This window comes from Ursus maritimus, unplaced genomic scaffold, assembly GCF_017311325.1.
Source record: "Ursus maritimus isolate PB19 unplaced genomic scaffold, ASM1731132v1 scaffold_7, whole genome shotgun sequence".
In the NCBI taxonomy this organism is placed as follows: Eukaryota; Metazoa; Chordata; class Mammalia; order Carnivora; family Ursidae; genus Ursus; species Ursus maritimus.
The window spans coordinates 74,151,453-74,173,457 of record NW_024426885.1 but is presented as its reverse complement, the minus strand read 5'-3'; the positions used below and the strand labels follow the sequence as shown (position 1 = coordinate 74,173,457).

The 22,005-nt window shown below is 39.1% G+C and overlaps 1 pseudogene; it reads right to left on the bottom strand.

Annotated features, from left to right (window-relative positions):
- Positions 1 to 4,020: 4,020 nt before the first annotated feature.
- Positions 4,021 to 20,918, bottom strand: LOC103661992 (annotated as a pseudogene).
- Between the last annotated feature and the right edge of the window lie 1,087 nt (positions 20,919 to 22,005).

Below are 22,005 nucleotides of genomic sequence, written 5' to 3'. Positions count from 1 at the left end.
ACCCCTTTATCAGCGGGTCCCCCGAGTCGAGCTGGATAGGTACCAGACCAGCCTAAACAACCACGGAATCAGCCTGAGACGCAGGAAGATACACCTGGATCTCTACAAATGAACATCTCCAGCGCTGAGTATTGAGGTACGAAGCAGGGAGCCGTGAAACCGCGCACAGATATCGGAAGATAAACGGAAGGGGGAGGGAGCCGCCGCCTTCGGGCGCCGGGAAGCGGTAGCCACCTGCACGGGGGAGCAGGCGGGCTCACAGAGGGCACCGCGAGAGAGCGGACTGAGACCATGAGCTGGGAGCATGCGCCACCAGACTTTTCACGGAGCTCCGGTGCGCTCACTGGAACCAGACTGAGACCCGGAGCTCCGGGAACAAGCGGGGTCAGCTGGCAGCGTTAGAAACACAAAGGACAGAGACACCCCGGCCCTGGAAGTGAGGGCAGGGAGGCTGGGTGCGGGGCGCACATCCCAGGATACTGCAGGGTTGAGCAGCACCAACAGAAACAGAGTTAAAGTGGCCAGAACATCAGTGGAGAACGGTCCGCGATCCCTCTGTTCTGAGACAGAGGCTGGGATTCAGCTACTGCTGCTCTGACTCTCAGAAGAGGCACAGCAAACCACCAGGGAAAGCCGCCAGAGAACAAAAGCCTGGAAAGACCGGCTCACAGTGTGCCCATCCCCATCCCCCCTCGCAGGGGACACGGAGACTCTACCCAAACAGAGTTGCCTGAGTATCAGCATGGCAGGCCCCTCCCCCAGAAGGCAGGCTGAAAAATCAAGAAGCCCACATCCCTAAGATCCCTATAAAACAAGGGTGCACAGCCTGGGTCCTGGTCAATAATTTGGGCTCTGGACAACCCTGCAACCTCTCCTCATCAGAATGACGAGAAGGAGAAGTCCCCCCCAGCAAAGAAAAGACAATGAGTCTGTGGCCTCTGCCACAGAACTAATGGATATGGATATAACCAAATTATCAGAAATGGAATTCAGAGTAACAATGGTCAAGATGATGTGTAGACTTGAAAAAAGTATTAACGAAAATGTTAATGAGAATATAGAATCTCTAAGGGCGGAAATGAGAGCGAATCTGGCAGAAATTAAAAATTCTATGAGCCAAATGCAGTCAAAACTAGAGGCTATGACGGCCAGGGTGAATGAGGCAGAAGAACGTATCAGCGACTTGGAGGATGGGTTAGTAGAAGAAAAAGCTAAAATAGAATCTGGACTTAAAAAAATCCACACTCAAGAATGTAGGTTACGGGAGATTACTGACTCAATGAAACGTTCCAATGTCAGAATCATCGGCATCCCCGAGGGGGTGGAGAAAAACAGAGGTCTAGAAGAGATATTTGAACAAATTGTAGCTGAAAACTTCCCTAATCTAGCAAGGGAAACAAACATTCGTGTCCAAGAGGCAGAGAGGACCCCTCCCAAGCTCAACCATGACAAACCTATGCCACATCACGTCATAGTGCAATTCGCAAATATTAGATCCAAGGATACAGTATTGAAAGCGGCCAGGGCAAAGAAATTTCTCACGTACCAAGGCAAAGGCATCAGAATTACGTCAGACCTGTCTACACAGACCTGGAATGAGAGAAAGGGTTGGGGGAGCATTTTTAAAGCTCTTTCAGAGAAAAACATGCAGCCAAGGATCCTTTATCCAGCAAGGCTGTCATTCAGAATGGATGGAGAAATAAAGACATTTCAGAATCGCCAGTCACTGACCAATTTCGTAACCACGAAACCAGCCCTACAGGAGATATTAAGGGGGGTTCTATAAACGTAAAAAGGCCCCAAGAGTGATATAGAACAGAAAGTCACAACCGATAGAAACAAAGACTTTACTGGCAACATGGCATCATTAAAATCATATCTCTCAATATTTAGTCTCAATGTAAATGGCCTAAATGCTCCCATAATGACACAGGGTTGCAGATTGGATAAAAAGACATGACCCATCCATTTGCTGTCTACAAGAGACTCATTTCAAACCTAAAGATACATTCAGACTGAAAGTAAAGGGATGGAGTACCATCTTTCACACAAGTGGACCTCAAAAGAAAGGTGGGGTAGCAATTCTCATATCAGACAGATTGGATTTTAAACTAAAGACTATAGTTAGAGATGCAGAAGGGCACTATATTATTCTTAAAGGAAGTATTCAACAAGTGGATATGACAATTATAAATATATATGCCCCCAACAGGGGAGCAGCAAGATACACAAGCCAACTCTTAACCAGAATAAAGAGACATATAGATAAAAATACATTATAGTAGGGGACCTCAACACCCCACTATCAGAAATAGACAGAACACCCATGCAAAAACCTGTCTGGGACACAAAACAGGTCTCAGCCGATACCAAAAGATTGAAATTATCCCCTGCATATTCTCAGACCACAATGCTCTGAAATTGGAACTCAACCACAAGGAAAAATTTGGAAGAAACTCAAACACTTGGAGACTAAGAACCATCCTGCTCAGGAATGATTCGATAAACCAGGAAATCAAAAATCAATTTAAACAATTTATGAAGACCAATGAGAATGAAAACACAATGGTCCAAAACCTATGGGATACTGCAAAGGCAGTCCTAAGGGGGAAATACATAGCCATACAAGCCTCACTCAAAAGAATAGAAAAATCTAAAACGCAGTTTTTATATTCTCACCTCAAGAAGCTGGAACAGCAACAGAGGGACAGGCCTAATCCACTCACGAGGAAGCAGTTGACCAAGATTAGAGCGGAAATCAACGAATTAGACACCAGGAGTACAGTAGAGCAGATCAACAGGACTAGAAGCTGGTTCTTTGAGAGAATTAATAAAATTGACAGACCTCTGGCAAGACTTATCCAAAAGAATAGAGAAAAGACCCAAAGTAGTAAAATTATGAATGAAAAAGGAGAGGTCACAACCAACACCAGTGAAATTGAAGGATTATTAGAAATTTTTATCAACAGCTTTATGCCAATAAATTAAGCAATCTGGAAGAGATGGAGGCCTTCCTGGAAACCTATAAACTACCAAGACTGAAACAGGAAGAAACTCATAACATTTCATACTACCAGTGTATGATTTGATAAATTGTTTATAGTTTACTTTTTAAAAATTTAATACATTTATGTTTTAAAATTTAACCTCAGGGGCACCTGGGTGGCATCTGACTCTTGATTTCAAAGATTACAAAGATTCAAAAGTCAACCAATGAAAAGGTGACAAAAAAAGATAATTCCATCATTATGTCAATATTTGGGGTTTTTTATTAAGTCTTTTTTAAAATTACGTCAGTATTTAATTAAATATAAGACAGAAAACTGGAATTCCTTCATCACACATTATCAAAGGATTTGATATTCATTTAACCAAAATAAAACACTTCAAGAACTGCAGACTATTTACACATGTATTGAAATATTTTAATGAGAAAAACTACAAAAACACTGATTAAAAATTTTAGATTATGGAGGATAATTGAATATGTTCGGAAATTCCAGATACAATTTTTTTGCTTTCCTTTTCAAGACATAAATCTGGAGGGCCTCAAAGAAAAATGTAGCAGCTAGGTTTGGAAAAGGTATAAAAGAGACTTTCACTTTTAGAATGGATATTTTTTCCCTTTCCTAAAATGTATATTTCTTCAAGAAGCATGTTTATAAATTTCACTGAAGAAATTATATTTTTAATAATGTAACAGACCTGCTCCATCAAGGGGTTCTCTAATATAGATAATATCTATCACACTGCAGTCAACTACAAAACCAAAAATAACAAAATTTAAATTTAGAGAAACACTCTAAGGGAAGCCTATTTAAACCCTGTAACATTTAGAAGTTCTCACAGCCATAAATACATTTCACAAAAATATAGTTTCATCAGTGTCATGTAATGTGAACAAACCTACCATTCTCTAACATTTTGAATAAATGATTAAACAGTCAATGCACAGTTGGATTACTAAATAAATTGAAAGTCAAGGAGTCAGAATTTCTCATAAAAATAAATTACAGTACATCATGGTCTCAGTTGTACAATTCTATTGTTAGTTCCAGATCTACTTGGGAAATTTTAAAACCAGTCCTGAATCCTGCCACTCCAAGTCCTTGATTAAGCATGTTTATATAAGGTGCATTTCCATGATTAACACCCAAACCAGTAAGGCTTGGGTGTTTAGCAGAAAAACAGGGCTCATGTTTTTTCCAGGAGTGTTAAATGAACATTCTGGAGGTGGACTGCTAGGTTTATCTGGAGGCAACGTGTCAGGGTTTGAATCATTAGTACCCTTTAAAGGAGGCACTGGAATTAGGTGATGACCTGAAAAGTGTAGGACATTAGTTGCAACAGGTCTAATCCAATTATCACTGATAAGTTGAACAAAGTAGACACTAGAGCTTACCACCTGCTAGTCACATGAGCAAGAACTATCTGTTCGTTTGCATCTTGTCAAATTTTCCCATGCTCTGATCCAGCCAATGAGACAAAACCTAGGGTCCAAAAATGCCATTTGAAACTTCTAAAACTCCTTCCAAGGTAGATCCCTCTCTGGTACGTTTGTCCAACTGACCAATAACACAGGGTGGTGTCTGGTGGGACACTCGGCCACTGTACACTCTCATTGGACACAGAGTGCCAAACGTCATCAGAACTATGGCTGTGCAGGCAGTGTCTACAGCAAAATAATTATTCATTTCAATTAGCATATATGTAGTACAAAGAGCAGATGCTCCCGCAAGATCAGTTAAAACAAGCGGATGCATTCAAGGAGCGAAGATACTGCTAAGTCCTAGAAGAATTCTACACAAGCTTCGACTAAGAACTGCCACGTGCTCTCGTTGCCAACTTGTATCAGCAGCTTCAGAGACAGAAGCAAAAGGTTGATTCCAAACGGAAAGCATCATGAACAAGTTAAAAGAAAGAGCCACGAAAGTACAAACTAATAATTGCCCCGTGTGTATCCCGAGCTGCTCCAAAAAAGAGTGCTTTCTTTTAACATAAAGAGAGCTCCCATGGGGGCAAATACAGTGGAGACCTCGAGTCTTTCAAATCCAAGTGAATAGACCAGGCTTGGTTTCCTCATCACCACCCAGGAACTTATCAAACATTCATTAAACTAAAAAGATCAAACAGTCAAGTAGGTATTAGCAGGGAAAGCTCTTACTGATAGCGGAACTACGTCACATCAGCAGGATGTCAGCACATGTAAAGTTTACTGCACCGAAGAGCAAGGTCTCCCAGGACCCTCAGTCAGCTGCGACAAGTCTAGAGGTAAATGGAATTAAGATTTGGAATAGATGAGATTTGGGAATCTCCTCTTCATGGTTGGTCATGTGGTACACCCTCTGTGGATCAAAGACATCTGTAAAGGATACATGTTCACAGACTTAACTACCTTAAATCCTAAGTGAAAATCACCTTAAATGTCGGAAATTTGTAACACATACTCTTATGATAAAGCCTAAGTGAGTCAAAGAATTACATGATACAAAAAAATTCTGTACATTTACAGAAAGTGAATGGGCAGGCAAATAATATTGTACGTAAAATACAGTGACTCAAGAAAGGTTACAGGCCATATTTCACAGCTTATAAGCTTTTTTTTTCCCCCTCTAACATTGCATTTTCCTAAACCCAAATGACCTTTTTTTTTTAAGATAAGTATTTTCAATTAAATTATCTAAAGGTCCATATTTGATAACTATGTAATGATTTAAATTAAACATGATTTTTTGGGTCATGATGTGCCCTAGTCATTCCCCTTTAGGTCTATGACCTTGAGCACATCCTTCAGATGCATTCTTATAGTTAAAGCTCGTAACAAATTTCATCTTATTTCTAATTCAATGTCAGAGAATTAATGTGTTGACATTGAAATAATTAATCCCAGTATAATTAAAGTGATATATATTTAACCACTTAATAGAACAAGGAGTGCATATAAAAAAGAATCTAAGAACTAGATTCTCTACCTGAAAGGAAAACAGTTATTTTGATCTCTATGCTAATTCAACCCATGGCCCCCAGAACAGAACTATAGGGCGCTCTATTTCATTCTGTCTTTAATGAATCCAAACTGAGTAACTGGAACCAATAGCCACTTATTCACAAATGTAGTCTATTTCTAATTCTTGGCCAAATAAGCTCTCAGAAAGATGATTTAAAAAAGAATCTTAGCACCCATATATATGACAAAGGTATTTTGGCTTGCAAAGAATGAATATAGCTTCTATTCTGGCAAGATTTTTAAAAAGATAAAATCAGCATCATCCTTACAGGAAATAACTCCTAACCCCCTCTGTTCTATTTGAAGAACAGTCACAAATCATTTTAAAGTCCTCACTCCCAGTGGTGAATTCTCACACTGTCCTAGGCTTTCTACTTTATGGGATTTGAAAAATCAATGAGATAATTTCATTCAGAATAAAAATGTGAGCACCTTGAACTTGGAAAGGAGCAAAAGACACCATAGCACATCAACATCTTCCATTTGGCACCAGCTGGTACAGAGGTTAAGAATTTCTAAAAACAAAACCACAAAAACCAGGAAAGAGAGAGGGAGATGGCTAGTTGGAGGAGGAAGGGTGATATATAGACAGTACACACACAACTCCATACCAGCTCAAGCCCTTAATCTTGGTGCAATGATGGTTTTGGTAAGGTCCTGAAAACACTAATGGAAGTGAGTGTCCATGTAACATACCAAAGAAGGTTAAGGAGCACGAAGGAAAGCTCATTCATCACAGACGCAGACAAACTTAGGCTCAATTGCCCATTCTGTCACTGGTCAGCTCTAGGACTTTAGGGCAAGCTATGTGCCCCCTTTTAACCTCAATCTTGTCATCTGAAAAATGAGGCTAATAGCACCTACTTTATAGGGTTCTTGTGGGGATTTTATGAAGTCTCAGGTTATGAGTGTCGAGGCTGTAGAGGCTGTGGTTCTAGAAGGAGAACCCATGGAGAAGGCAGATCACCCAGATTCTAGTCTTTGTTGAGCCCCACACCAGCTGTGCACCTCGCATGTGTGACGGAAATTCTCTGAGCCTCATCTCATCAATTTCGTCTGAAAAATGCACACAATAATATCACTTCTACCTTCCTCATTGTTTCTATTCAAATCAAGTGAGATCAATTTATAAATGGGATAATATTTTAGGATAATATTAAGTATGAGAGAGAAGCACTCTTTAAAGACCTTTTTACTTTCAAAGTACCCTCCAGACTCTTTAGGGAAAAAATGCATGAAAAAAAGCACGCATTTACATTACATTCTTTACTTTAAAAAGGTTAAATGTTTGTTAATTAAAAGGCCTAATTAACATTGAAAGGTTTAATGCTTACTGAGATCAACTATCTTCACTTGCATCAACTAAATTAATAAAAGTGAGATTAAATAGTATTTATACAATATTTATCTTGAAATCTCATATTCTGTGTTAAGTCATTTTGTCCCATTTAAAGAGACGGACTTTAGTAAAGTAGTATTTTCCACTGAGAATGACTTAAAATAAGAATCTTACGTTATTATGAAGCCTCTTAGGTTTTCACTTTGGATTTCAAGCAAAGTAATCCACCCTGCTTTCTATATTAACTGCAACACACAAAAAAAGCCCTTTATAACAAGGTATCATTAGTCATAGATGTTTTTAAACAATCACTCCAAATCGGACTCCTTGAACAAGTATGTAAAGAGAAAACAGTCATTACAGCATTTCAGAGGAAACTCAGAAGGCCTATTAGGATTGGTGGGGTTTCCTGAATATCATGCAAGTTCTCTGACAGTTAGCAAGAGCTAAAAACAAAACAAAACAAAAACAAAAACAAACCAAAAACCACTAGGCTTAAAAAAGAAAGTTATCTGAGGTTATGATGCATTTGACTTATTTCAGGAAAGTTTAAAATACTCAAAGGGATGATGAGTTGCTCAGTAGTGCCTTTTTTTCCCTTGGGAGTGGGGAGGGCTCTCTGAAATATAAATGTCAGCAAAAGAAAACCAAATATTCAAAAAGCTACTGAGGTTAAACAAGTTTTAATTCAGCTTTACAAGAAAATCCATGTCGGCCAGGCTCAATTGCTCCTGCCACTCTTGGTTAGCATGGTATGGGTTTAGCAACAGGTGGAATCATTCATTCTGGTGTCTGTTCACCCAACATGTATTATCGAACACCTGTTACCTATCAGTTAGTTTCTAGTCCCCCCGGTTCCAGAAGGAAAGCAAGCATACAAAGTTGCTCATCTCTTGAAGATCACATCCTAGAAGTGAGAGGAAATCGATGAATGTGTATTTACGTGAGGTGGGAGTATTTGCTAGACAGAAAACCAAGGAATAAGGGACATGGGGAATTTAGGGGTAGGAACAGGAGGTAGCAGTCCAAAACTAAATTATTTTTAACTTTAAAGCGGCATCTGAAACGCGTACCAACCAGAGCCACAGTCTGAAGAATACAACTGTGTGTCATAGAACTCGATTACAAACTGAACTTGCCAAAAACTGGTCATCAAGAAGGCCTCAAAAAGTAACAATTATAATGCCCCAAACAGCAAGTTATTTGTTGAAAACGTATTGAAAATCTAGGTACTGCAGTAGGCGTTTTATGTATATTACTTTTTGTTATGACATTTTTGGGTTTCTTTAGAGATTGTTGTAGATGCAGCATGGCTACATATTATTGGCAGCTCCTGCCATCAGGAAGTAGAGCCTATGTCACCCCACCCTGAATCTGGTGTTTCATTAGTAGATGGTGGGAGAAGTAACATCACGGGGAGTCCCAGGGCCTCATTTCAACGGGAATGCAGCTTCTGCCTTTCACTCTCTGGGACCCTGAGGGTGCCATGCAGTGAGGAAGCTTGCAATGGAAGACCACTAGCGCAAAGATTCCAGACAATTCAGCTCGGGCTCAGGCAAGCAAGCAGTTTCTGAGAAAATTTAAGTGAGATTGGCAGAAAAACCTCCCAGGTAACCCACACAGTCCACAGACATAACAAACCTTTGTTGTGTGAAGCCTTTAAGCTTTGGGGCAGGTTTTGATGCTGCAACAGACAGAGAAACTGAAGCTGCCCGTGTTCAGAGGAGGCTCACAGCGAGAAAGAACAGAGCCAGGACTGTAAGTCATGTCTGTCCGAATGCAACTGCTGACCTTTGTCGCACTGCAGGTCTAATTTTCCTGAAAACCCATTTCTTTATCATGAAAAAATGAGGTTAAAATAATCCATAAATTTCTACCATAGTCAACATTTCTATGATTCTGTGAATCTATGAGCATTTAGGTGCATTCCCTGCCCAACCCCCTCCTCAAAAAATCACAGTATCCCAGCAATTTCCCGGGTAAAAGTTCTTAAATCACTAGATTAAAATTCCAGTTGTATCACTAATGCTTAAGCAACCTAACTGAAAACAAACTATTTTCAAATATGTAACAACAACAACAACAAAGGTGGACGGATTATAATAGCCATCCAGCACAGCTGTGAGGAGATGGAGTAAGGGGTATGAAATGCTTTCAGTGCACGCACAGAGTTACATTCAGTGCAGTGGAGCAGAGAACGTGTGTGTGTGTGTGTGTGTGTGTGTGTGTGTGTGTGTGTGTGTGGTCATAAGTAACATCCAAAGTAATACCTGCTCATTACATGGCATCTAAGATTAAAGATGATCCCCAATCCTCCGATGGTCCTTTCATTGAGAATCAAGGTCTAGAATCATTCTCTTTTAGAATTGTTTTGGAATTCTAAGCCACCACGTAAGAAATCCAACTTTTCTGAGATTATCAGGCTGTGGAGGAGGTCAAGTTAGTCACCTGAAGAGGTCACACAGAGAGACAGACCATTCTCGTCAGTCCAGCCATCTCGATCCAAGTGACGGGGGTTCATGAAGCTTTCTGAGGGTGCCAGCTTCAGCTCCATGTACATAAGGGGCCACACAGACAACAACCTACTTCCGCCCACCAACCACCAAAATCACAAATGATGACATATTATTTGGTGACAGTTTATTATATAGAAATAGATAACCAGGACACACGTGTTTCTAAGTACAAGACAAACAAAATTCTTAAAATTTCTGTCTCAGTTAATAACTTCACGGCTGCTTGGAACAGATTTTCTGGCCCCTTCTACCCCACACTGACCGACACACACACACACACACACACACACACACACACACACACACACTCTCCTGCATACAGATCTAAATCTACATAGGCATATAAAATTGCATTACTTTCAAGTTGCTCAATAAACTATGACTCTGTAGTGATAAACGTACTGTAAAATAGAGGATAAAATATACTAAAAATGATGGCAAACACAAATTTGACTATTAAACTCCACCATGAAACTCACAACAACCATGAATCAAGAAAGAAAAAATAAGACTATATAGATCTCTCATTGCTGAAAGGGAAGAAACACTACTACTCCAAATTATGCCCTGTTTTCCTAGAAACAAAGGAAAATTCTTTCAAGGGTTCATTTTATCTGGGCCACTAGATATCACACAAAAAAAGTCTGACATTAATAAGAACTCAATTAGTTTGTACATCAAAACCAGAAACCATAAAAGAAAATGTTAAATGTGAACTTAATACGATTTAAAAAACAAGAAAACTTTGGACTTTTTTCTAAACCATATAAAAAGAGGTAGTTTCCTTCATATTAGAAAGGTTCTTATAAATTCATTAGAAATTGGGATACTGACATGAACAGGCAGTTTATATTAAAAAAATCAATGAAATGGCTTTGAAATATATGAAAATACAGTCTACTAGCTATTAGAAAATGCAACTTAAAATAAAAAATGATGCAGTGTTTTCAGATCTCTGGCAGAGATAAAATAGACGCGATGACCCGACACGTGCTGGGGGAGCTGGAGGTACCATCCCTCTCACGTCACCGTGGATGTGGGTCTCCACGGCTCATTGGCAGGCGTTTCTGCAATAACTCTCCAGCATACACCTCTAGGACTCCACCCTACACATCTGTTTGCACACATTTGCAAATATTTCTGTAAAGATTGTCATTAAATCACTGTAATAAACATTTTAGTCTAAAAATGGACAGTCTGTTAATTGGTAAAATATTAACATTCAAATATTGAAATTTTATGCAATGTTTAATAGATATAAGCATGTACCCAAATACATAGAGAACTCAAATATTTATTCTTAGGTACATAAAGCAAAGTATAAGTCAGTATGCTTTTTACTTTCTCATTCATATAAAAAATGGAGCATGGGGTGTATATATGCACATATGTGTGCAGGCATTTGGATGGAATATTTTTGGAAAGATTCGTAAAAAACAATATATCTGGGAAAACTTATTTTTTTTAATTTAATATTTATAAAAAATATTCTCTGGGAAACAGGGGAATAACATGGGTAGCAGCCTCATTTTTGTATAATTTTTTCCCTATTTATTTAGATTTGCATTTTTACCATGTGCCATTATTTCTCTCTAAAATTAGTGGGGTGGGGAGAAATTCAATGATTTCCCAACGGCTTTCAAATGACATGCAACAAAATAATTGTAATACATGAATGTGGTATTTTGGGAGCTGGAGGTTGTGTAGTTACATTCCAGAGAATCCCAGAATCCCCCTGAGTTACTTGGTACCACGGCAGAGTCTGATGGGGAGGCGAAGTGGTCAAAATCCTACCTCTCACCCTCACCAGCTTCAATCAAAGCATTCCACTTTTATCTATTTTATACATTGCAGCTACACAAAAGGCTTTGTTTGAATGGGAAAATTCCACTGCTAGACAAGTCTGAGAATTCTTGGCATATAAGAATACACTAACAACATATCCCCTAGCTGTCAACTGTGACACAGGACACAGCTGGCTAGTTTGATTTTAACTTCCATCATTCCATGATAGTTGAAGGACTCCTTATTTAAAAATCTATGCAGCAGCCACAAATCATAAAGCCGCCTGACCTCTCTTGTTTGAATGCATTCTGATTATGGGACAATATCTATAAAAAGCATTGGCAATTTATTTACCAAATTTTCCAACAGGGGGGAGAAAAACCCAAACACAAAAACAAATGTTTTGTATTTAATTCTGTAAGGTTTCCTGTGCTTTATATAACAGAATAATTTCACATCAGCCTTTATAACTTTGTCACATTTACTGAGGAATCAATTGTGGGAATCTAGAACTTCAGAGAGCACAACTTGATGTTTTCCTTAATAAAAAGTTTTCAGATGTGAAGTCTTGCCGGTTAATATGGCCTATGCTTGCATCACATTCCTTCTCTAACTGCAGCTAAATAGGTCTTCTTTCTCACGTCACTTTCCGCTATCATTTAAAATGTGTTGGCTCCAATATTTTATTGCCGAAAGCACAGCCTGCTTGTATGTCTGAGACCACATCTGCTTCCTCAGGAAAAGTGCCCTGTGCAACAGAGAGCTGCTGCTACAGTCACTGGTTTCTTCCTACTGTCTGTAATTCGGGCAGGAGGAGCTTCTCCTGATGCTCCTGATACAAACAACAGGTCAAACACCAGTCTCTCTTGCAAGGCATAATTCCTACAAATTGTGACTCCTCCCCCCTCTTATGTTTAACATCCCTTTTCAGCACACTTGTCCACTGGACTCTATCCAGATGTCTAATAACTCCTAGCAACTGATCTTTCCTAACAGTTGATCTTCATTTCTGGATTTAATTTTCATCACTATTCTTCTTCCCTTGATCCCTTCCCATCGGCCACCCCTCTGGGACTTTTCCTTGGACATTCCTATCTCCGGGCTAAGTGATGGCTTCATTTGTTCTAGGCTCCATTGAGATCCCAGATAAGACGAACTTCTATCCACCTGGAAGGAGAGGTCTCACAGGATTTTCAAACAAAATTCAAGGTTTGAGATTCTATCAGGTCAACAATAAGGATTTAATTCCTGAAAGCTATTCTATATGTACAATCACAAAGACTTTTGAAAAAATCTTATTTGACAGAGAGAAAGAGAGCGAACATGAGCAGGGGGAGTGGGGAGGGACCGAGGGAGAGGGGGAAGCAGACTCCCCACTGAGCAGGGAGCCCAATGTAGGGCTCCATCCCAGGACCCTGAGATCATGACCTGAGCTAAAGGCAGACATTTAACCTACTGAACCACCCAGGTACCCCACGAAGACTCTACATTAGAAACTGACTAGGTATTAATGGGGAACTTAACATTGGTCATCAAAAGCCCATACCCCAGAAACGATATTTTTACTAAAAAAAAATAAGAAATGGAAGTTTTCTCCACCATAAACTCTGGTACACTTGATTTTTACAACCATATTGACCTGTTCCCTAAACTTCACTGATCTATTAGGTAAAGCAGCACCAAGCAGTTTGTAGGAATGGATTAAATGTTAATGTCTCCTCATCATTTGGAACTGAGCCACTGGAAATTTGCAAGCTATCCTGCTTTGTTGTTGTTTTTAATAGATAGAGGGCAGGTAAGGGAATCAGATCATCAGAGGTAACCAATCCCCTCTCTGAATAATTCTGGGAGAGGTGTTAACTGGATTAAGAAAGAAGGCCACTAACAATAATGATCACATTCCTCTCTTCTAGTTATGTTAATATAATTGCATATGTACATCCAAACAATATAGTGAAGAATAGTAAAGGAGAAATGAACACCCTATGGTGAATCAATCTTTTTCAAGTCAAAGCTGACGTATCAGTATCAGCTTCCCTGAGGGAGAGTGTGGAAAGTGGGGGGTGAGGTGAGCCTAAGATGGTAGGCAGGCTGTCTGGGAGAGAGGGGTGAGCTGAAGAGCTGTCAACTGCAAAGGGAAAGCAGAGAGGATGTAGGAAATGTTCCAGCAAACCAGCTGTGCACTACTACTTTAAACAAGCCAGAGAAATCACTACTTTTTTTCATTTTAAAAAAATAACGCATCTCTAGAATGCAATATTCTTGCTTAATTCTCAATTATCTACGTACAGTTTAGCACTAATCTTTGCAGTTGCTAATTTGCAATAATGTCACTCTTCCAAAGCATCAAGAACATGGTTAATAAAAGCCAAATGGAATAACACAGTCATGAGTGAAGTTAAAAATAGAAATATGGGACATCCGTACAGAAAGTGTTCAAAATCCATGCACATCTTGCATTAAGCCAGATTCCCGATGTGTCTGCAATCCTGGAGGGACAATTTTTGCACACTGGGAAGTTGCCTCATTTTTCTTATCTTCCTCAGAGGAACATATTATCAAGATACCTACAAAGCCTCTTAAACACGGAACTGTAATTTTCAACCACCCCCATTCATATCTCGAAGCCAGTATCTGAAACAGTACTAATGTCTGGTCTTTGAAATCTAGGAGAAGTTTAAATACCCAAAAATAATGTCTCTGTGAAAAAATACAACAATAAACATTCAGAAAAAATTTTGATATCCTGCAAAGTGGTGAATACATTACAAATCCTGATTTAAATCTATAACATTAAATTCTTTTAATAAAATTTTAATTTGGGAATATTTTTAAAGATGCTTAACAGAGAGAGTGAGAAACACTGACAGAACGAGTGGGAGAAGGGGCAGAGGAAGCAGCAGACTCCCCGCTAAGCAGGGAGTCCAACCCAGGACTGGATCCCAGGACCCTGGGATCATGACTCGGACAGATCGCAGACGCTTAACCAAGTGAGCCACGCAGGCACCCTGGAATATTTTTAGATTTTCCAAAATATTGGGGATAGATTATAAGGTTTCCACATATTCTACACCCAGTTTCTCCTATTATCAAAATCTTACCTTCTGGTTCATTTGTCATTAATCAATACTGATATACTCTTTTAATCTTAAGTTCATACTGTGTTCAGATTTTCTAGCTGGTACCCAGGGTCCGTTCTGCGGCTTTATCGGTTCGGCAAGCCATCCAGGATACTGCATGGTTGTTGTCACGTCTCCCTAGGCTTTTAGATGTGACAGCTTCTCAAACTATTTTTGATGACCTTGACAGTTTTGAAGTAGATCGGTCAGGTATTTTGTAGATTGTTCCTCAAATGGGAATGCAAAAAATTTTTTCCATGGTTCACCCCAATTGAACTTTTGGGGAGGAAGACCACAGAGGTAATGTGCCATGCCCATCCTTTATCAATAGTACATACTATCAACATGACTTCCTGTCGCTGATCATGATCATTTGGCTCAGAGAGGTTTTTTCTGGTTTATCCGTTGTAAATTTATCTTCCTGCCCTTTTCGAGAGAAGTCACTAGCAGGGAGTTATGTTCCCCCTTTGCAGATTGGAGTATTTATATAAATTATTTGTAATCCTTCTACAGGAGAGGTCTGTCTTTTCTCCCCCATTTCTTACTTCCATCATTTCTTTGTATCAGCATGGGTGTGAGGATATTTTATACTTTGGTTACACAATCCAATATTACTCTATTGTGTTGTTCAAATTGTTCCATATTTGGCCATCAGCAGCTCTTTCAGGAAGCTCCTGAGCCCCTTTGACATAATCCCATGATTGTGGGCTTTTTTTTCAGAACTTCCGGACTTTCTGGAAAAATCAGATGTTCCAGGCTCATGTTACATATTTCTTGCCTGAGTCCTAGAACCAGCCATTTCCCCAAGGAATCTTACTTGCTTTTAATGGCATTAGAAACCAAGGTCTGGGCACCAAGGGTGCACACTGCCACTGAGTCTGGTGGCTTCCAGGCTCCACCCACTGCCTGAACAAAGAACTGTGGGTGAGGTCACTAATGTATGCACATATATCTGTACATGTCTCTCCGCGCATCCATCCAGACCTACATTGAGCTAAATACGAATTCATGCATAGATCACCCTAGTCTCTCTCTGCTTACCTAAAACTTCTCACCAGCAGTGAGAAGCTTGGCTCCCAAAGCTTTCCAAATTATTTGCTTATAAGAATCTGTAACTTTCTCTCAAAGTCTGTTTTCTAGGGGGAGCCTAGGTGGATACATACACAGACACAGACTTGAAAAAGACTTCAGAGATCTTCGGATTCATCCTCACTTTTACATATGTGGGGATTGAAGTTTACATGACTTATCAAAGGTCATAAAATGAGTTGTGGACGTATTTACAACAAAAAGCCAGGTGTCTGCTTATTAAAATTATTCAACATTTTAGGTTTTAGAGTGACGCAGCCAAACATTCATATTACAGATGAAAAACCTTAACATCCAGAGAGTTTAATGGTTTACATCTGGTTAATGACAGACTAAAAGACCATGTAAAAGAGGAAATAATGACAAGCAAATCCTACACCTACCTGAAGAAACCATTAAAATGTTAATAATCAAAAATGTAGTCTTCAGCTAAACTAGGAGTTCATATCACCGTATATTAGAGACAGATATTCTAAGTAAATGTAAGAGTATACCTACAATATTTTGAAATAGATAATGATCCATGACTCAGTACTGAAGGAAAGTGAATCCATTTAGGTAATTACAGAATTGCTCACTGAGATACAACAGTTTGCTTAAATTCTGCTTTTTCCTACACAGCAGGGAACAATGTCATTCCAATGGTCTTGACACTCTTCACAGTCATGAAGGAAATAAATGTTGATATAAGTCTGCCAAAGTAACGTGATCAAAGACCTACTGTTATTTGATTTGCATAGGAGTTAATATTCATGGAAAACACTAGTATATTTCATTACAGGTAAGCAACTTTTTGGTTATTAGTGTAAGTCACATTAGAAAGTACAAAATATAATTTTTCTAAAAAGTGGTTTTTACAGGCTTTTTAGAGTGCAATTTGCAGAGGACATTTGCAAAGTAATATAAATGAGCAACATACACTAAAATAAAAATTAATATAACATTTAGCTCCTATCTCAGGCACCAAAGTTTTATATGCATTACCTTATTTAATCTTCAATGAAAATACTTTCCTTATTTTTGTTTGAGGAATCTGTGGCACAGAGCAAAACAAATCTAAGAGGTAAGGTGTGCATTCTAGCGTCTATTGAATTTCAGCTTTTCTTTTGAAATGAAATTGCAGGGCCTTTGTGTTCAGAGATCACCTTGTCTGGGGGTTCTTTCTGCTACCTGCATGTTAGATAGCCTATAGGACTAAAATAGAATATCACTCTGGGACCTTAGATGTAGTCCTCAAATTATGCACCGAGTCACATGGATTTTGTTTTGTTTTGTTTTTAAACACTACTCATTGGACCCCAACCTCAGGATTCTGGAGTAGACTCCCATTATTTCTATTCCAAAGAAGTGCCCAAGTAATGTCAGTGGCCTGGACACCACACTTGAAACCACAGATTCAGAATATTGAATTAAAATCTCTAGAACTGGAAGAATTGGAGCCTGACCAGCATTTGCTGGTTTTTAATTGAAATTTGCAACCATACAAAAATGTATGGAGAACGAATCGCATGTATCAATTAACCCAAGTCAACAAGTATGGACTGTCTTGTTTTATATATTACATAAAGTTTCATTTTTTTTTCTTTTCCTTTTTTTTTGGGGGGGGGGATCCCATTTCTATTTCCTTCACTTTTCTTTTCCTTCTGTTCCCTTCATTTTTTCTTTCCTTCTGTCTTTCTGGAGACTATTTGAAAGCAAATCCCAGAAATGATTTCCTTCAAAGAATTCACATGCCGGGCACCTGGATGGCTCAGTCAGTTAAGTGTCCAGCTCTTAGTTTCGGCTCAGGCCACGATCTCAGGGTCGTGAGACTGAGCCCCGCATCTGGCTCCCTGCTCAGCGCAAAGTCTGCTTGAGATTCTCTTTCCCTCTGTCTGCCCCTCCCCCTGCTCATGTTCCCTCTTTCCCTCTAAAATAAATAAATCTTGAAAGAAAGAAAAAATTCACAGGCATTTCTAAGATTTTTCTTAAATAACCACCATCCCATTATTACACAGGTGCCTCTAAAGCATACTCTGCCCAGATTTTAATACATAGCCAGGATTAGGAAACTCTAATGCTAGTCCCAATTCCTTATTTTACATAATTCAGGAAAAACCAAGAGACAAAATGACCATTTAGAATATGGCCATTTAGAATATAGGTTGGAGGGCTGGAATTTGAGGGTTAGGGCATGAGACCTCTATCTTTTAAACTACATTTTCCTGTAGAAAATAAAAAATACAACACTTTACAAGAAGGAAAACAAACTGTAATAGGATTGAAGAAGTAATGGTGAGGAGAGGGATTATTGTGTTATGTTTGGATTGTGTTACAATGTATTGTCTAAAAATCAAATGATTGTCTCTGCAGATGTGCTTATTTACAGATATTGGTATGTATGGTGTCCTGGAAAGTTGATTCAAGCCAGAACTTTAGTTCAGGGTTACCAACTATGTATGGCTTTAGTTTCTAGCTCACCAAATACTTGTCCTAAGTCCTAGAACAAGTTACTTTTCAGTTTCCTAAACTGTGCAACATGAATAAGCAGGAGCAACTAAAAAACAAAGCAAAACAAAACAAACAACCACCACGACCACCTGGAACGATTTTTATAAAACACTAATAAGTTCAATGGACAAATTAAAAAATACTTCTTTGGCCATGCCTTTGTTTTAGAGACTGTAAATGATTGTGACTATTTCCATTTAAAAACGTGCATGTAGGGGCTCCTGGGTGGCTCAGTCGGTTAAGCATCTGGCTTTGACTCTGGTCATGATCCCAGGGTCCTGGGATCAAGTCCGTCGTCAGGCTCCTTGCTCAGCGAAGAGTCTGCTTCTCCCTCTGCCTCCATTCCTCCCTTGCTTTTGCATGCTCTTTCTCTCAAATAAATAAAATCTTAAAAAAAAAATAAAACTAAAACGTGTATGTGTTCATGTTTTTAATGTGCAAAGTATTACGGTTCTAACTTTGAAATATTCTAAATCTGTTTAAGGACTTGTTATATTTGATTTAAGCTATCCATTAAATGTACCCGTTACTAAATAGTTGAATCTGATCTTCAAACTACTATTCAATTCTCTAACATTTTTTTTCATTTATAGATCATTGAATGATGTATGAAAATCAGATATCCTTTTTAGTTTACTGAAAGGTACTGATTATAAAATTTCACAATGAAAATTTAAAGAGCTTATATTAATGGCCCCTTGATGAATAGAATAAATAAAGAAAATTAAGATTGAACAAACTTGTCAGAGTTGAATATTTTTATTTTTGTAAACATACAGTCTGGGTTTCCTCTAGCTCATATAATCTAGGATAGGGGAAACCTCAAATAGGTGAGGAAGCTTGGAAATTTTCAGTTTAAAATTAGCTGATGAAATCCAGCTTCTTCGTATTCTTTAACACTATAAAGTAAAAGAAGGAATGAATCTGGATAGGCACACGGTGTGAAGGAAAGTGTCTTCTCTTGGGTTTTCTTTCCATTTCAAACTTAGCTTCCTCATTCTCTTGTGTCACCAAGAACTCTACAATGCAGCGTGCATGGTGTGATTACAGAATGAGAGAAATGCCTGAATTTGATATGAATTCTATCAGAGGAACCACATCTGCCTGCCTGTGACAACTCTCATGAATGCTACACACACAAGCATGGTGATGCAAACGTACATAAAAATAAATTTTAGTGTCATTTGGATTCAGGAGTGTTAAAAAAACAAAACAAAACTGAGGACATATGTATCAATGTCTTCGGTACTTAGTACAACTGATTTATTGCTTTCCGGAAAGCTGCTTTCTTTTTCAGGCGAACTATGTTTCAGCATCAGAATGAAAGGCAGCATGGAGATCTCCCCTCTGGGTCAGTCCAACACTTTGAAAACACGTCCCCACAGCCTGATTCACCTTGTAGAGGAAAGAGAAGATGCCAGCCCTAGGTTATTCTAAGGAAATCAAGCAAAGCATGGCCTTTTGCTGTTGGAAGCGCATTATTGACATAAACTGAATTTCTTCTCATTTTGTCAATACTCACACCAGCCAAAATACAGCTGGATGAATTTTCATCAAAGTTTGACATTTTAACAGTTGGATCTAAGATACAGTTTATGTGGTCTCTTCAAGATTTACATGGAGGGGGTATCAGATGGGTGGTCATCCCTCAGAGTTGTTAAAACCGAAGTCTCGTCGGAGACAGCCAAGGTTGCCAAAAGAGCTACGCCAGAAATACTGGAAAGACGCTGGCAGACGAGACAAACTTTGGTTCCATAAGTTAGCTGCCATTCAGAAATCACAAGGGCACACACTTTGATTTTCAGTTTCAGTTTCTACTAAAGATGCTTCCTACATGGGCAGTTTGTCTGAGGAAGAGAGGAGAATCGTCAGGGGTTGTCTAACGATGGTATCTTGAAGCAGAGGGCGGCAATAACGCCCCCACCCCCCCACCCACCCCTCCACCCACAGGCTACGGAGACCTTTCTAAGACCGCTTCTGACCAGGAGCCTAGTGTTGTATCAGACACTGGGGTGGATCAGTCTCCCCAGGAAAGAAAAACAAAATTACTCTTCTGTAAGTAACTGACTCCACGCAGAGGCATTCTGGCTCCAGCAATGGATCACACAGTGTGCGTGTACTTGGAACGGGAATGTGCCAGTCCTGCGGGATTACATTCAATCCACGTCAGGATATTTTATACTCTGACCCCACACACATATCAATTACTCAACAATGACTGTGAGAACCAGGCTCAGTAGCTAAAACTGGATATAAGTTATCAAGATCAGCTTGACACACCTGCTTGGTTATCATTCATAATATTCATTCTTAAGCTTAAAGACAATAAAACACTCGTAAAATTTAGCAAACAAAATACTCAGCCCATACCTCTCCAAAGTTGTTCCACGCTGAGAATGGTCACCATTTCCATCATTTTAGTTAAGAAATCTGAAGTTATTACACTTGGATTTATTTGGACAGGTTACAAAATAATTCCACTCTTAACATGGTTTTATTCTTACTTTGTAAATATAGTCACGGATGTTACCCATGAATGTCTCACAGAAAAGCGCAAGGCACTCCTTTGTCATCGTTTATCACATTGTGTGTGCTCGTTTTGTTTTTCATAGCAAGTTCTTTAAGGAAATAAAGACTATTCACTTTATTCATTTGAGTTTTGGGGGTTCAGTTTTTGACTGGTTCTCCTCTATACTGCCTTTCAAATCTGAGCAAACCCAGTGACTGAAGTGAGAGTAGATGCTAATGAAGTAACTAATCTTCCAAAAGGGTTGATGAAAAGGACTATTTCCATTTCTAATACTGCCAGTGGTCAAAAAAAATTATTTTTATTTGTTGACATACAGTGTAGGAAGTCTATGTGCTAGAATAGGAGATGAAATGCAGACACACTTCATCTTACTGTGCTGTGGCTTTGTCTTTCACAGATATTATTTTTTATTTAAAAACTAATTGAAGTCTCAAGACTTCAGGGGAGGAAGTCACTGCAGATGTGGTGGGAACAGCATGAGAACTAGAGTCAGAAGTGGGGCCTGAAGATGTGACCGAATCACTGCAATCTCATGATAGAACTTGAATGAACAAGTTGCTCCCTATGGATGAGCAAAGAAGTGGTTTCCGGACAGGAGTCTATTCCTGGTGAAGATGCTGTGAAGATTGTTGAAATGACAGCAAAGGATTGAGAATATCACATAAACTTAGTTGATAAAGCAGCAACAGGGTTTGAGAGGATGGACTCCAATTTTGAGAGAAGTTCTACTGTGGGTAAACTACTATCAAACAGCATCACATGCTACAGAGAAACTGTTCATGAAATAAGAGTCCATCGATGCAGCAAACTTCACTGTCGTCTCATTCTAAGAATTTGCCATAGCCACCCCAACCTTCAGCAGCCTCCACCCTGGTCAGTCAGCAGCCAACACCACCGAGACAGGACCTCCACCAGCAAAAAGATTACGCCTCACTGAAATCTCAGACGGTTAGTAGTTTTTTGTTTTTGTTTTTTTAGCAATAAGCTATTACTTTAATTAAGGTATGTACATATTTTTAGACATAATGCTATGGCACGTTTAACAGACTACATCATAGTGTAAACATAACTTTTATATGCACTGGGAAACCAAAATAATTCATTTTACTCACTTTATTGCCAAGTTTGCT